The sequence below is a fragment of the Abrus precatorius genome, unplaced genomic scaffold, assembly GCF_003935025.1.
Source record: "Abrus precatorius isolate BTA unplaced genomic scaffold, Abrus_2018 Scaffold2, whole genome shotgun sequence".
Taxonomy (NCBI): Eukaryota; Viridiplantae; Streptophyta; class Magnoliopsida; order Fabales; family Fabaceae; genus Abrus; species Abrus precatorius.
This window is the reverse complement of record NW_020874362.1, coordinates 5496511-5509805: the sequence shown is the minus strand read 5'-3', so window position 1 is coordinate 5509805 and position 13295 is coordinate 5496511. Positions and strand designations below refer to the sequence as shown.

Here is a 13295-nt window from a genome sequence, read left to right as displayed (position 1 = left end):
TTGACAATTGTGTGAGAAATTCAAGCATTACAAGGGACTCAGGTCCAGCAGGAACTGCATCATGCATTTAGATAAAATTTTACATTTTTGTTTAAGCAAAAATACATGCACTAAATCTATATTTCATGACAAGTAGATTACTCGTAATTTCAAATAAGCGCAAGTAAATTTAATATTTAGTTGATACCTACGACTTTAAAACTTCCGGCGATGTATCTCATAATTTAAAAATTTATGTATATTTCTTATAATTATACATAATTTTGAACCAACTCTCATTAATTTGTATTTAATATGTGTGATTTAAACCATGATTAACCTTTTTTTTTATAATTAATAATATAATTCTACCCCTTCTATTTTAAAACAAACATATTATAATTAATATATTTTTAAGTCAACTAACAAATCTAGAATGTTAATCCAATTAGAAGTTAAGTTATGTATCACCATAAAAATAAGATAAGAAAAATTAGAAATGTGAAAAGAGTTTTGCAAGACTAGAAAAACAACGAAGGAGTTGAGTGATGCCAAAAATAGTCACTATCAGAATTTTGTTGATTTTTTGTGGATTTTTTCTTTTTGCAAATATTTTTTACATTAATGTGCTATATAATTTATTTTTCAAATTTTGAAAAACTATGATGATTTCTTAGGGATATAAATTTACAAGAAAATTCACCAAAAATAGTTAATTTTTTGTGAATATTTTTACAAATTTAAACCACAAGCTTTTGAGATTTTCTACAAATTTATATAAGAAATTTTTGCAGAAAATCCCCGGAAATGTTTATAGGTTTTGCAAAATTTTTTTCAAATTTGAATCTGAAGCAAGTTATGTGATTTCTTACATATTTTTTATGAAATTATTTGCAAGAAAATTTTGTAAGAAAAACTCTAGAAAATATTTTATTTTTCGTCCAAATTTAAATTTGCAATATATAACGTTTTGAGATTTTCAACACATTGCATGTGTTGGAACCTTGGGCCACGTCTTCATTTTCTTTTAATGTACTTTCTTTGCTTTTTTTTTTTTAACAAAGCCTAATGACATCGCATTTACATGTAGTATGATGTTAATTTATTATTGTTTCTTATATACTAATATTATGTTTAATTTGAATAAGTACTATGAGTCACTCGGTTCCAATTACATGAAACTTAAGATAAAAAAATTAGTTTAAAAAATTAGGGATTAGAAATTAGTTTTGAAATATGGGTATTTTTATTTAACAATATATGCAATATATGCATGTGAGAAGCATATGAAGAGTTATTAGTCAGATTAAATGTTTTAACAACGGAAAAACTTCTTTCATAATTTGGTAGGTACATGAGATTACATTGCACAATTTTAAAATTTAAGATCTAAATTGCACAGGACCAAAATTAAATGAGATAAAATATATTTTCTCTCTTTCTAGAATGAGGGTGTATTTATACAACGAAATTATGCAAATAAAAAGTAAATGAGTGTTAATATATAAATTAGATATCTTAGTAATAAAAAGATTTATTCACACAATTTAAAAACTCAAAATTTAAATAACATGTGATCAAATTAAAGTGAAGATTAATATTTATTTATACACATACTTGAGTTGGATGGTATTGAAGTTCGGTTTTAAATCAATTTTTACATATATACTTGTAATTTTTACCTACAAATTTACCTGCAGATGAGAAACTTGGGGAATTTTTTATCCAAAAAACAATCTGCATGAAAATTAGCTACAAAATATTTCCCATAAAAAATATAGAATATTTAGAAGTAGCATTTTTGTTGCAAAAAAATAAATAAATTCTAGCAGATCTAAGAATTCATAGAAAAAATAATCTACAAAAGTTTTCCTATGAATTTGAATTTGCAAGAAAATCCGTTAAAACACGTTTTTCTGCAAAATTTCAACAATTTTTTGCATAATAATATGCAGAGAAAAAGTAAAATTCTAGTAGTGAAAAATTCTCTCAATTTAAAAGAACTTAAAAAATGAGTTATGAGAAATTTTGAAAACTCCTCTTTCCATTTAAAAATTGCTAAATAAATTTTTTCATAAAATAAATCTTATTCTTTCTTGCTCATCTCTTAAATTTAATAATTAAAAAATTAAAACATTATAAAATAATATCTTCTCATTAAAAACTGAGTTAGATTACGTTAAAATTACAGCAGAATGCATATTTATTATATTTTTTAACATAAACTTTCAAAAGAAATTCCTTAACCATTGTCTGCTTAACATTAGCCAAAACAAATAACTCTTATACTGTTAGTAATGATAGTAAAGGATTACACTCCCAATTTGTATGAATTCACCTTCTTACCGATTTATAATGAAAACTCCTCCTTTAAAGGATACATTTAGAAAAATTGATAACACATTGTTACAGGTTGACTAATTTAAATTTTAGTAAAACTAATTTTAATCACATATGGTACATTAAAAGGTATTTTTTTAGAACTCCTTTAATTATAAATTAAGTACTGCTTTAAAATTTAACAAAAGAGCCTTACTAACTAATATTCTTAGGATATTAAAAAATCAATAAATATTTTTTATTAAAAAATGGTGTTAAATTACATAAAAAAATATGAAAGTAAATATCATATATTTTTATGTTTTTATCATCATTATTTATTTTTATGTCTTAACCTGTGGCTTAGTCATAATGTTAGCATTTTATTTTAAAAAATATTATTTTTATATTAAATCTACCTTAAAAAAATAGTTAATGTTATAACAAATTTAAGTGTTGTACGAGTCAACTCTTCAATAAACAAGCAGAAAAATTTCATAAAATATTTTTATCAATTAAAATACTCATTATCTTTTTAATTATTGTAAAAAAAGTTGTAACATTAATTGATTTAAAATTTATAATTTACATTTAATATATTTTAAATGAGCCTCAATCATTTTTCTATTTTGTTAAAATATGGAAAGATAAATTTTGGTGATTATGTCAATGATATTGAATTGTTTAAAAGCTTTATTTGTTTAGATGAATTTGTGTATTTAAATACTTTGTCTTGTATAAATGAAAAAAAAAATTAGCAGAGTTCATTACACTACAATAAAAATGGCATTCGACAATATTTCACATTATTTTAGAGAATAATTTAAAATATTTTAACAAATATTTTTATTCAAAGTAAATATAATTAAAAAATAGTTTATAACTTTTTTTAAATGTCATTTAAAGAATGGTTATAAAATGTGAATTAAAAATTAAAAAAAATAAATTTTTTATTATAAATTAAAATTAATTTATCACAATATTTAAATTTAAGTTTGTATGTCTAAAATTTAAAATTTTTTTATTTATGAATTTTTTTATTACAAAATAAAATTATTATTTATCATGTTAAAACTCGAACTTATACGTTATATTAATCAAATAATTCATATTCAAATAAAAAATAAATAGTAAACAGAATAATAAGATTAAAATAATAAGATATTTTATTGTTAGTAATAAAAAATAAAAAATAGAAAGATGTGAAAAAATACTTATAATTTTAAAAGAAGAAATTAATTTTGTTAATATATAAAAAATTAAAAAAAAAATATTATGACTTAAGTTGACTTCATCTTTAGAGTCACGACAGTTGTTATATTATTTTACTCTAAGTGATAGTTTTAAAAAATATAAAATAACGTGATAAAATTTTTTAAGTGTGAAGGACTTTGAAATTTATTTTATATTTTATTAAAAATATTTTAAAAATTAAAATATTAAAAAATAATTAAAAAATACATGAATGAAAAAAAAATATTATTTTTTATTAAAATAAAATATTATTGTTGTTGCAAAAATATTTTTAATACAAGCTATATTTTTTTCAACTAAATAAATAAATAAATTTTTTCTTTCTTATTTTTATCAATTCAAATAATATTTTTATCTTATTTCTCATTTATTTTTTTATTATGTCAAATATATGAAAATAAAAGATAAAAAGAATAAAAGTTAAAAATGTCAATTTTATTAATTATGACTTTTAAAACTGAATATAAGCGTTTAAAGATAATATTTTTTATTAAAAATATAAGATTTATTATATTCTATTTTATAATTTTAAAAATAATAAAATTTTAAAAAAAGTATTGTTTTAAGTTATTTATCTTCCATTAAAACGATTGAAGTATATATATTTTAAAAATATATATATTTTTTGGTTGGTTTGACGTAGAAAAAAGTTGTCATAGTTCCCGGTCAGTGCAACAGTGACTGGATGGATAGATTCGACTAAGTAAGCTAAAGACATTTCAGTTTCACTGTTCTGAACCGGTGTCCGGTTCAGAGAGAACAGTATCCAACATACACATCGAATCATCGGAACTACAACACCCGAATTAAATGCATCAACAACATCTCACACTCATTCTTTCTATCTCTTTACTGAAAGTGCATCAAATGAATGTATGAATGTCTTATGACCATAAAGCCTGGAAAAAAAACAACACCTCGTTATAATGCCATTGCACCAAATGCATCTGAAAATGGTCCACAAGCTGTAACCATCATGGTGAGAATCAATTTAGAATAATATATAAAATCGAGAGTGCAAGAGGAAAAGGTTAACCAACAGAAAGGTAGGATTAACAAAGTAACTGAAAGAGAAAGTTAAAGAGGGAAGACCAAAGAAAAAGCAAACTAAGAACATAGAATTATCCCGTTCTCCCTTCATCTCACACAAGACCGAAAAAAGGAACCAAACAAAAAGGAAAAGGTCAAAAAAATAAAAATCACATCGAAGAGACCGTAACCATCGCAATCATAAACATCCATCTACATCATCATCATCGTAAAACGTTGACGTACACAACATTAAGGTAGCAGTAGCTTTTGTCATTTTTCTGTTACAAACGAATAGTGGATGCCATCATCACATTGTTCAATGCTCATCTTGTGAAGTCATGAACGAGGCTTGTTCTGTCTGCAACGTTGAGTCTCCAAGAGAGGAAAGGAATGCCATTCTCTGAGTCTCTATCCGAATCATCCATAAACCGTAACTCGTTTCCCATTCTCTGGCCCTGCGACTGTGCGTACCACGAATTGCTTTGGTGACTGTACGCGCCGCCATGAGCTGCCGCTGACGTGGCAGCGGCTGCGCTCGCTCTTCGCTCTTCCTTCTTGAATCTGATCCCACAAGCATTGCATAGTGACTGCAATTCAACTCAATATTATAAATTAATTAATTAAGTGATAAATGTATTTTTTCAGAGGTTTGTAACAAAATAATATAAACAATATTCTTTAAAATGTATGCTTGCATGAAATTGTATGTCCGCTCTGTTTCACTTAGTGAGTATCAAATAGAAACGGCTAGCCAATGTCTCAACATTGGTAGATAAGAAATACTATTCAGTATTTAGTTATTTAAAACATTAAATATTTTTTAAGTGATTTTGTAAATTTTAATATTTACATTATTTTTATATGATTCGTTTTAAAACCTGGATGAAAAGAAAAATGACACAAACTTGTCGTGTGACGTTTTGGCTGTTAAACATGATCAAAGTTTTGACATGAAGAAACCTGATACTTTCGGTTTGATGAGTTATTGGTTTACCTTTGGGCCTCGAGGGCCATTCCTCCAAAGGGGAGTGGAAGTGGTATTGCAATTGGCGCAGCGACGAGCGAGGAGAGGATCGTTGTTGGAGTTGCTACCATTGCTAATTCCTCTACCAGACTTGGTTTGAGATTGCCTGTTGTGCGATAAGTCCCAGCGATAGTTACGGTGTCGTTTCTCTTCATCTTCGTTTAAACATGTGGATGGGCTTCCAATTCCAAGCGAGAGCGTGCAGTCCACGGACGGAGAAGAGGGCGTGAAGGAATACATGTCGGGTTCGTAATCATCATAGGGACCGTGGTTGTTGGGCATAGAAAATAGCATAGGGTAAGAATTTGCTTCGCTGTGAAACATGCCGCATGTGCACGTTCCCATCACGTGCCCCTGAGAGTTTCCGCAACAAGAACGATGCATCGTGGCCAGATTCTTATTTTCTTCTCTCTGTGTGACTCTCGGGTTTGGGAGCAAGAAGGGTATATGGGAAGGATAATTAAATAGGTAACAATAACAATGATAGTTTAAGAGATAGAAAATTGAAAGCGAAAAAGAAGTACGAGGGCTAAAGGAGAGTGAGATGAAATTGGTGGCAATAATTATAGGTTGGAAATAGAAGGGTTAAAATGGTAGTACAAATGAGGTAGCTTTATAAGCTGAGAAAAAATGGGGAAATAGCAGTCAGCACCTGCAGTGGACGTTGTCGTTAGTGGGGCAAATTTGGGGGAGAAATGCGAGCTAGAAAATTACAAAGACATGAAAAAACAGAGGGGGACCCGGTGTCTGTGTTTGTGTAAGAGGAAAGAGAAAGTGTTCTCTTAAGTGTGAAGAAATGAAAGAGCGTAGTGGTAGGGTAGGAGGAAGTGTTTTGGGAGTTTATATCTGCGACACTGTTTGTGACTCTGCATACAATTTTTACTTGCATGATTTCAATTTATAGCGGTGGCAGGGGCATCCAAATTCTGAGCTAAAAAGAGTGATGAGAGAGAGAGTTTGGTCATTGGAGTAGTCAAAAGTGGGCACGTGACAGTGGGAACAGTCTTCCATGGATCTGCCTTCTCCGATCACGAGGCTTTATTAGTCTGAAACCCAATACATGAAAAACTCTGTTTGTATCCGTATCTCTGCCACTGCCACACCCCAAGGAAAATGGAATAGTGTAAGTGTAGTTGTAGTCGTATTCTCCTTGGCCCCTCCCTCGCTTATTCTCACGCTCCACGCTCTTGCCTTCCCAATCACGCTCTAATCCCAATAATCCTATTTAAGCATATACTCTGTCCACCTGTTTCTCTTCATAATCTATTATTATTACTTTCATATTCCCAACTATTTTATCTCTCCCACGCTGATTACTGTTGTTAAGAAAAGTACAAATTTTAAATTCAGGTTAAATTTTAGATATAATTCTTTATATGTTTGTATATTTAGTAATTATGTTTTCTTTTTCGTGTTATTTGTTATTTAGACTCAAGCTTTGCAGTGAAAAAGATAATATAACATAAATTTCATTTCCTTTTTATTTTTAAATTTAAAAAAATTAATAAAAGTATAAAAAAAGTTGACTGGACAATAAAAATATTGCATAAATTTTGACTGAAAAAACCTAAATATGCACGTTGTTGGCACATATTTTAAATAAATTAGTTTGAATAATTACAATTATAAAACAATAAATTTTACAAAAAAATTTATTAAAAAAATTAAAGCTATTACAATAGTTAAGTGATAACTAATTTTAAGGTTATTTTAATTATTAGTTGACAAAATCTATCTTTAATAAATGAAGGTATTATTTTATATTCTAAAATGACAAATAATTTGAGATAAATAAAAAGTATTCAAGTGACAGCTAATATAAAACAAATGAATTAAATAATTATCAGTTTAAATTTTTTATAAAGTAAATAATTAATTAATTTATTATTATTATCATTAATTATATGTCATAAATTTTTATTATATTCAAATTTAAATTAGTGACTTGTATTTTAAAAAAATATAAAATTTAAGTACAATTCTTTAAGTGTTTCAATGCTCCTTGTAACTCAAAATTAGAATTTCACTTCGATAAACATAAAAACATTAAATGTAGACCTTTAATTGAATTATAATTGGAATTTTAATTGACAGGCAACACTAAAAGTATCAAAAGAAATGCACCTAAATTTTATCCATTAAATGAAGTACACGCGCTTTCATTTATGAAATGAAAAATAAGAGTATTAATAACATGCTATTTAATGCATTCTTTTTTAACAATTTTAGTTATTAATTGAAATTTGTTAAAAATCATAAAAGTATAAGTGAGATTTGTTAAGTTAAGAATAAAATACACATAATTTTTATGATTTTTAATAAATTTTAACCAATACTAAGTATATTAATTAAAAAATTTTAAAATATTTAGAAAATATTAAAATCACTCATCTTTATAATTTTTAAGTATAATTTTTTAACATATATTTAAAACTATATATGACAAATTTTTATTAAAACAATGATATATCCCTTCTATTAAAAATAGTGATAATATTTTTATAAAAAAAAAGAATTGGAAGGGGTATCATAAAATCCAATATTATAGTTTTTTAATAAAAACTATTACTTGTTAATTTTAAATTTTAATTTCCAATATTAATTTGTAGTTAATTTGAAATTATGCAATGTGTGTTTAAACTTAAATATTGATTGGCAGATGTTATATCAAAATAGAAAATTATAACTTTAATTTTAAGATTTAGTTTAATTAAAAATAATTAATTTTTATTAAGAAATGTTACATAAAATAAAAATAATATTTGTATATATTTAAAATAGGAATTTGTTTTAGCACGGACGCACATAAACGAGGGGTGGAATAGGTGGAACTCGTGGGGTTAGTACTTAGCAGGGAGTGCTCCTATATGGAAAGATATATTTGCATGTTTGAACAGAACAATGACCATTCTTTCAAACATCTCCGTTAGTCGTTATAGACCGTCAAATCTGCAGCAACAAGCAGTTTTTGGAGCTCACCAACTTCCATCAGAATCTGATCGTACCGTAGGAATCACGTGAATCAAAAAACAAAACCCATGTTCCTCAATTGTCATGATACTAACCTCATGCCCCGAATCCAAACCCCATCACAACAACATTGCTTTTTAGGACCAGTTGCTGATGGGGGCAACAGTATTAGTAGCCTTAGTAGAAGAAGATCCTGAGATTTGGATTGGTTTTGGATCACTGAGAAAAAGCTAAAGAGAGAGAAAGAGATAAAGGTATCTCAAATGCAATCATCAAAGCAACTCTAGCTTCTCACTTGGCTTCTTATGTGTCTAGTCCACTAGACAACAACAAATTTCAATGGGTCAAAGATAGAAACTACTATACCAAAAAGAAAAGGCCGAATAAACTAAAACCAAAAATGTTTTTCATAACCCAATGGGACCCCACCCCAACATTCATCATAGCCAAACCCAAACACTCTCCTCTGGAATATCGACCCCATTCGATCAAAAGATTCAAAAACATTCACGGAGAAAGAGAGAGAATCAGATCGTCTAGAGATTGATGAACCACAGTTCAACAAACGGGGACGACCACCGCTTTCCAAAAGATGCTCTCTATTCGCTTTGTAAACTACGATTAGCCCAAGATGCAAGCCAAGTTTTTATTTTCATTTACACACATTTTCTACATCCTCACGCAACCTTGTGTAACGTGGATCATACTCTAGCACCCTCTCATAACTTTTTTTAACGGTTCAATGATAATAATTTGTTTGAACAAATTTTTTTAATAGTAGACATAAATTCATTTTTCAAAACTTTATATCAATGACCACCGTGATTTTCTTAATATTTACTTTGATTTTCATGCTTTTCACTTATTGTTATTCAATAAAATAAAGTCACATTCGTTTTGTAGTCATTTTGTGGAAACTTTTTGTTACTAATGCGCAAAGCTATCTATTTAAGAATCATGTGTGGACTCATAAATTATTAAGAGAATTTTAAAAAATAATTTAAATAATAATTAAATATGAAAAATTATAAATAATTAAAAAATAAGTACAATGGAATTATATTTTTAAAAATTCTTTGAACAGATTATTTGAAATATTTTATTTAATAAAAATATTAATTAAAAATTTTCAGTATTCTAAAAACAATTTTTACTATCTAAATATATATAATCTAATAAATTTAAATTACTCTATTCAAACACATTCCAGTGATTTAATCTAACATTTTGTTTTCTTAACTTTTATACAATTGATATTTTGTTACATATTTTTTTCTCTTGTATTTTTTTTGCTTTCAATAAATATTAATCAACAATTAATAATATGTTAAAAAAATACGTTAAAGATTGTGTTGTCAATATTTTTCAAATAAATAAGTTTCTGTTAGAAAGAACTGGGATTAGAAGAGATATTTATACATTTTAAGAGTTATATTTAATAAAAAATATATAAATTCAATCTTAAAAATTGAGAATAAATAATTAAAAGTGATATATTTTATAAAAAATATTTATTAACATAAAAATATACAAAGGTTTAATAAATATTATAATTTTTTATAAAAATTACTATTTATAAGTATTTAAATTCAAATTGAAGGACTGAAGTTAATAAATTATTTAATAAACACTGTAAGAATATTAATTAAAGAACTAGATTTTTTTTTAATTAAAACTATAATATTACATTTTTCAGTAAATTTTAATTATTATTAACATAATCTTTAATAAAATCTTTATTTGTTAATTATTATTTTAAGAATATTAATTATTAAGAGTCTTATTTTTTAAAAGAGAAACTTAACTATTATCTTATGGATAACCATTAAAAAAAATTATTATTGTATCCAATTCATAACTTTTAATATAAAATATTATTTTTATTAAAATAAATTTTGTAATCAAAATCTTTAGAATATTAATTAAAAACTATTTTTAATAGCTTAAGCACTGTTTAAATTTAAGAAAACAATTTGTGGTATATTAAGTGATGTGTTTTTCTCGGTCTAGTCTAGAATATTAGAATGTCTTGAAAACGAAAGAGCACGCATGCGAGTGGTGTAAGTAATGGTCACTGCCTCACAACCGCAGTTCTACACGGTCTTACATGTTATGCTCTCGCTAATCATGATGTTACGTGGCTCGTTGGATTTCATGGGACCCATCTGTTACAGTGTTTCACTTTCCCAATGTAAAGGGATAGAAAAAGAAAATAAAATAATAATTACCCGAATCGTATCTAACGCCTAATTCAACGAAAATCCTTAAATATATTTAATACTAATTACGAATGAGAATAAGAAATAATATCTCCAACCAAGATGACACGTGGGTATCGTGGAGGGATTTGCTTGCATGCATGCAAATGAGTTAAAAAACGCCGGTAGCCTCATTTTATATTATAAAGCATATTAGAAGTACGTATATTACAACAATATTAAATAAATACCACAATAATTGCTATGATAAACTTTGGGAACACATAAAATTACATTCCTCAAAAGTAACAAGATACAACTGGAATGTCTGTCTTTCTTTCACTTGGGGTTAGGGACATTTCACTTTCTTATATTTTTGGTTCAAATGTGATCTTGAGACTAGAGCGAGATACCTTTTATGGCTAGGGGAATTGGGATTGGTCTAGTGATCTTGTTGTTGACGGGATCTTCTTTGGCAGTGCCAGGTAAGGTTTCAAAGTACCAACTTAGAAGAAATGGAATAAGAATATGAAGGAAGAAAAAGGAGGGGAAAGAAAATTAAAGTGATAAAATGAGGGTGGAGGTTGTGGACCAACGTGTTGTAAAGGGGATTGTATAGTAGGAAAAAAAAATAAAAATCTATAAATAAGTCATGCTACCCTAAGAAAGTTAAGTTCTTGTCAGTATCATAACATCTGAGACTACAAACTGTAACCTCTAATTGTCTCCTCTAAGGAGGTCTAACCTTTTGGTCAAAGGTGGTCTTAAACCACTGTACTTATACTATGCGCCTTAAAAGAGCATTCCTTTATCTTTTTATTTGTTGTTATTAATTATATTGTACGGGCTTGTCGATAATATGTGGACTAAGGATGCTAAAAGATAAGAGTAATTCATCAAGTTTGTTAATTTGTAATTAAGCGTCAAGTACTTTGTTTGGGTGACTACCTAATTGCTCAAGTGATCCCTTGCGTACTATCCACTTTTTCTTTTTCTTCTTTTTCTGCTATATTTGTTTTCTGTTTTCAAAACAATGTGGATGGAATTAAGATGCATTCATCAATTATGTGGCATTTTTCGAAACAAAATGACGAAATTGAGTGGATAAATTTTTACGGAAAAAAAATACATAAACCTTATTTGCAAAATTTCATAAAGAAGTTCTTGCATAAAAAAAATTAGTATGAAAAATAATAAAATTTTTCTTATAAGTTAAAAATATTTATATTTTTCTATTTTTAAAAAATTTCTCATTTAACTTTTTTAAAATTAAAAAATTAACTTTTTAAAAAAATTACTCATTGTTTATATTTTTTTTTTTATAATAACTTCTCTATAAATTTACCGAACATCACCGTATTCATACTACTCTTTCATTACAATGAGTTTGTGACGAATTATTAGAAGATTGGCGAATTAAAGCTTATATATTGCTTAACATTTTTTTTAAAAGTTATATTTATGCAGAGAACAACTTGTTGTGGAGAGTCATTTGCTCTACATGAAGCTGACTCGATCTATATTCAGCTCTAAAGCACATAAACCATTTTTCAAATTAATATATTATAATTATTATTGTATTTAAACTTTTTTTAAAGATGTAAAATTACTTACTAAATCTTTAATATTTTATGACAATGTGTATCTTTGTTTTATTTTAATATTTACAATATTAAATAAAAAAATATATATTTTAAATAAGACTAATAAAAAAAATGAAAGTTTAAAAGTGTAATTTTGATAAATATAATTATATTAAATACTTAGAAGAAGAAGTTTCTCACTCAATGATGTTGTTTAATTCAAACAAAATTGTCTCTACAAAATATACTTGTGATCTAAAAAAAGTCAAGTAATAAAATAAATAATATAGTTATCAATTAAAAATAAATAAAATGATGAGTTTATTTTTAAATAAAAAATTACTCTTAACATTATTTATACAATAATTGATAATTTATATTTTTAAGCAATACATACTAACAATTACTATTATTTTTGGAGGTCTCAAGCCGAGGCTTTAGCGGCCTTATGCTCGGGCCTTCTTGCTTCTACAATCAATGGTTCCTTCATAAAAAATGGAATTTCCAAATCAAAAAATAAAAAAAAAATTGAAAATAGCACCTTTTTATACGTTTTATTTTTCTGATTGAGATACACAACTATTATAATGTTAAACATGTAATCTAAACCAAACAACATGGCCTCATAGCTTGTTGTGAATTGATTTATATTCAGAGAAAATTATAGTAAAAAAAAAAAAAAGACAATACAAGTGTAATTATACTTCTAAAATTGGACCGAGTGATTGGTCTAGGAATGGTCACTAGTCTAGAACACTCAGAAAATTAGGAAAAAAATGGTTAAAAATCCGCCAAGAACCGACCAAAATCACTTATGAATCGATACTACAAAATTGATCTAAACCTGTTTTTTCTTTTAATTTTTTTGTATTTTAAAAAATAACCTAATTTAAAGTAACTTATATATAAAATTATAATTAGAAGAAATGACATCAA

At 26.5% G+C, this 13295-nt stretch overlaps 1 pseudogene; it reads right to left on the bottom strand.

Annotated features, from left to right (window-relative positions):
* Positions 1 to 4907: 4907 nt before the first annotated feature.
* LOC113859351 lies at positions 4908 to 9062 on the bottom strand (annotated as a pseudogene).
* Positions 9063 to 13295: the final 4233 nt, after the last annotated feature.